The sequence below is a fragment of the Castor canadensis genome, chromosome 2 (genome assembly GCF_047511655.1).
Source record: "Castor canadensis chromosome 2, mCasCan1.hap1v2, whole genome shotgun sequence".
In the NCBI taxonomy this organism is placed as follows: Eukaryota; Metazoa; Chordata; class Mammalia; order Rodentia; family Castoridae; genus Castor; species Castor canadensis.
The window spans coordinates 27,994,970-28,000,433 of NC_133387.1; positions in this window are offsets into that span (position 1 = coordinate 27,994,970).

Sequence of the window (5,464 nt, forward strand, 5' to 3'; positions counted from 1 at the left end):
GAAGAAAATTAATCACTTATATAATGTTAATAAAATAAAGTGACTCAGCCTCTGTTAGAGAGAGGCAACTTCTTAAGCAATTTAAACATGCAGTTACCAAAACTCCTATAACTAAATTCTGCATTTTTATGCCAAGTGAACGTGTTCTAACAGCTCATTGGTAATAGGCCAATCTGGAAACAGGCTACATGCCCATTTGAATGGGTGAACAGTTAAAAATACTAGCACTTCCATACCATGGAGTATTACTTGAAGTGAAAAGGGATATACTCTTAAAAGTGGAAACACCTTAGATGAATTACCAAAAAATTCTGCTGAGTAATATAAAACAAATTCTACCAACTCATATTATCTCAAATTGTATCATTTTCTTTAATAACATCTTTACTGATATATAAAAGCACTTATTAAATTTACTCTTTTCATAATAGGCAGCATGACAATCTATTTTCACCTTTGTGTAGTTATAACCATTACCTAATTCTAAAACATTTTCATTACCTCCCAAATAAATAGCATACCCATTAGGATTCTCCAAATTTATTTTTCTCCTGCTAAGGCAATTCTTTGATTCTTGGATAAGAATTTCATTATCATATTATTAATTATTGCAAAAAACCTGTTAATAGATATTTGTTGAATCTAGCAAACAAACTGGAGAGAATAGCCATCTTCATGGTATTAAGTCTTCAAATCAAAGTGTGATGCTTTTTCATTAAGTTTTTCATTAATCTTTCTCATATTCAACAATGTTTTATAATTTATAGTGTAAAAGTCTTGTATTACCTTTTTTCCTGGTTATTCCTCAGTATTTCCGTATTCAAATTATATCAGTGTGAATAGGAATAGTTTTACTTCTTCCTTTCCAATCTATTTGTCTTTTATTTACTTTTCTTGCCTAATTGCCTTGGCTACAACCTCCAGAACAATGATGAATATGAGTGACAGGAGTGCACACATTTTTATTTTTTCTGATCTTAGAGTAAAAGCACTCAATTTTTCAGCACTATGTTTGATATTGTAACTCTGGGACTTTTAAAAAATGTACTTCATCAAATTGAGGAAGTTCCTTAGATTCCCATTTTTATCATGAAAGAGTATTGGATTTTGTTTTATTTTTAAAATATCTGTAAATATGTCTAAGTTTTCTCCTACTTTACTCTCACAGTCAACACAGCCCATCTGATACCACACAACAACAAGCAATTCTTCAGGACATTCTTCATCAGATACCAGCTGAGTGACTTCCAGTGCAGCTAAATTCTGAGACTATTTGCTTAGAAGTAGCATCAGGTTGAAGGTTGAAGGGCTGAAGGGTGAGTTGAAGGGTCAGTCCTGCAAAATTGACATGATATAAATTAGTATTCCCATAAGGTCCTCTTCAGGTTTAATTAATTTGCTAGCATGCTTAGCAAAACTCAGGAAAATACAGTGAACACATTTACCCATTTATTATAAAGGATATTCCAGAGATACAGATGACACAGAAAATGAAGAGTTGTGCAGAAGGAGGTGCAAAAGAAAGGGTGCAAATCTGTCATGCTCCCCCTAAGGTGTCACATCCAGGAATAGCTATGTTCAGTTATCTAGAAGCTGCCTAAAGACAATCCTTTGTGTTTTTTTACTGGAGGATGCCGTAAGGAGCATGCTAGATTAAATCACTGGCTTTGGTGAACAATGTAACCTTAAGCCCTTTTTCCATAGCCAGTTAACAGAGAGTGGGGTTCAATGTCCAAACCAATTTTAAAATTAACTCAAAGACAAGAGTTCTGATGAAAGCCAGGACTCAGTACATCATCTTGAAAACCAAAGAAAAGAAAAATCATTTATAGGAAAAATTATAAATAGCATAAATATAAGTAATAAAGAAATAATCACTTCATATAAGCATATGGGTAGTGAAACCATGTCTGCATGTACTTAAAAAAAAAGAAAAAAATGTATCAACTCAGAATTCGATGAAAATGTTATTCAAGAATGAAGCTGAAGTAAACACATTTTCAGATAATGGAATAATAGCAGTGACCTGAAAGGATTAAAGGGGAAAATAATTCCCAGCTCACCAATTACTAAGAATAATGTCTTTTCCCAACAGCCAGATAGAAGACCTCATATTTCATGGGACACTGACTACAGCACTCAGAAAGCCCTTGTCTCAGATGTGAGGGCAAACAAGTTGCAGCCAAAGTAATGTACTGGCCCTATCTGAAAGCTTAATAGCTAGACAAGAAAGTATTAAGCTATTTCCAAGTAACTTAACAGCAGTAACAAATAAATTCAAGAATATATGGAGCATGTAGGAATATCCAGCACCCAGGAGGAAAATCTGTATGTCTGACATCTAGTTTAAAATTAAGGCATGTAAAGAAACAGGTGATATGACCCATGATTTTAATAAAATAAAAATGGAAGCTAACACAGATACAATATGGATTATAAAACAGCTACTATATCCATGTTCTATTTGTTAAAATTAAAAAAGGTAGTTAAAGTTTATTGAAATAGAATAGGAAAAGTAAAACATAAAAAATTAAAGTTTCATTCACAATAGAACAAAAGAAATATTAAGAAATAAATTAGCAAAACCCATGCAATATCACTACACTGAAAACCACAGAACACTTTTGATGCAAGTTACAAAACACTAAAGTGGAATATTTTGTTCATTGTTGGGGAAACCAGTAGTCTTAATAATCAATATTATTGCATATTGACATGGATTCAAAGCAATAACTTTAGAGATTACCACAGTTACTTTTTTAAGAAGTTAATTAACCAAATCTAAAACTTTATGTAAATACAATGAGTGACTTAACAGAGTCAAAAGTCTTTTTAAAAGAAACAAACAGGTGACTGCCTACACTATGCAATTTCAAGGAATAGAATAAATCTGTAGTCATCAGGACAGTATGGTATTGGTGAAAGAATAAACACAAGGATTAGTGGAATAGAATAGACACCAGAAACAGCCCTACCTTTACATCTCCCATTAATTTTCAAGAAGTGTCAAGGCAATTCAAAAGGAAAAAGAAAGGTTTTACCAAAAAATATTCCAAAACCATTTGGTTATCCATTTGAGAATAAAATAAACATTCACAAAATGGATTATAATCTTGTATTTTAAAGATAAAATTATAAAACCTTCAGAAGAGAATGCCTAGTCTCAGATAGGAAAAGAATTCTTAGGTAAGACATAACAGAAATCATGATTGAAAAATTGATAAGTTGGAATCTATTAGAATAAAGCACTTTTATCTTTAAAAGACACCAGTAATAAAATGAAAATGTAATCCATCAAATATGAAAAATATTTAAATACATATACATAACAAAAATTTATTCAGAATATATGGTGAAATCTTATGAATCAATTATAAGAAGATTAACAACCAATGAAGAAAGCATGAATATTTGGATCATAAACTGTGGCAAGGATGTCACACAGACACATGAAAGTTTATCACATCATTTGTCATCACAGGAATGCAAATCCAGATCATAATTCCATACCTTTACACTTTTATTAGAATTGCTCAGATTATAAGGATTACCAATGCTAAATTCTATATTTATCAATACTAAGTGGACTTATGCTGCTAGAACTTTAACACAAGGAAAAGCTAAAAGTCTGTTTTAGAATGAAGGAGATTAAAGAGACATGTGGCTCTGAAATGATTTCCCTATAAAGGACATTAATAGAGCAATTAGTGATCTGGCAAGGGGACTGAAGATGAAATGATGGCAGTGTGTGTCAATGAAAATATTCTTATCAAATGGTTTCCATTGCGATAATGAAAGAGAGCTTCCTCTTTTGTAGAAAACACAAAATGATATTAGGAGTGATGGGCATCAAGTTAGACAATTACTTAGTATAAAATAGTTCAGAAATATTATGTTTTTTTATTCTAACTCCATATTTTCATAAGTCTGTGCTTTTTAAAATATAAGAAACAGGGGATTGGGGGGAGGTGGCACAAACAATACTGTATACACATGTAAGTAAATGTAAAAACAATAAAATAAAAGGAGGAAAAAATATAAGAAACATTATATAGAACCTCTTAAATGGAAAAATGCCATATATATACATATACATATATATATATATATATATATGTGTAATGTTTTAACAATTATAGTTTATAAAAATAAGCTGGAATTATTAGGGCACATTTGTAATCAAGTAACTCCAGAGGTAGAGACAGGAAGATTGAGAGGTTGAGGTCAGCCCAGAAAAAGTTAGTAACATGCTATCTTTAAAAAAACCCTCATAACAAAAGGACCAGGGGCATAGTTCAAGTGGTAGACCTTGCCTAGCAAGTGCCAGGCCCTGGGTTCAATCCCCGGCACTGCTGCAGGAAGAAAAAAATGAATTTTAGGTACTCTCACCATAAAGATATGTCAAGAATTTGATGTGAGGGATATATTCACCAGCTTGATTTGATATTCCACAATGTGTATACATCAAATCACATCATATCCCATAAATTTGTACAATTATTATTTGTTAATGTAAAATACACTAAGTTAATAAAATAAAAATTTAATTAAAAACAACAATATGCTTATGCAGCAGCCATCCTTACCTGCTGCAGAGAACTCCAGCATACAAGGTTTGCTTAAGAAAAGCCTAGGGCTGCTCGCATAAAAAAAAAAAATGACACCTCTAGCTTAGGGCAGTATGAAATGCTAAGCACATTACAGGAATTAAAATAAATTACACTGAACACTCAAATTTCTATGAAGCACTTCCATTTTCATATTAGAACTTGCAATTTAAAAACTATATAAGCATATGATAACTAATTCAATAAAACTTACACACTCAAAATTATTAACTGAACTTATTAACATTAAATTTCGAATATTCTTATTTTGGTACATATTATGCCACATCAGTCAAATTAATTTTTCAACTCATAATATGGATTTATTATAGTTTATATAATAATCTATTTTGTTTAATTCTGATAATATTCCTCATGAAATATTCTCCAGGCTGGGTGTAATCTCAGCTACTTAGGAAATGAAAATTGGGAAGATGGTAGCTCGAGGCCAACCCTGGCAAAGAGTTAACAGTTATTTATTTCAACAAATAAACTGGGTATGGTGACATGTGTCTGTGGTCCCAGCTATGCAGAGACATAAGTAGGAGGATGACAGTCTGAGGCTAGTGAGGGAAAAAACATAAGAACCTATATAAAAACTAGCCTTCAAGCTAGTTTATAAATGTATTTCCAAGGAAGAGAGGTAAATGGAGGAAGGCAGCTTGCTTTGGTTAGTAAAGCCAAATAAGTCATTTGATCATGGAGTGATGAAGGGTCTTTGTGATTGAAGCTGATTTGCACTTTACTGCACATAAATAGAAGGAACTTTGGAAAATTTCAAATCTGCCAGAGCAGCTTCCTGGGGAGTTTGCCAATGGGCAAACATTAGCTAGAAAAACTGTTTTCAAAGCTTGACA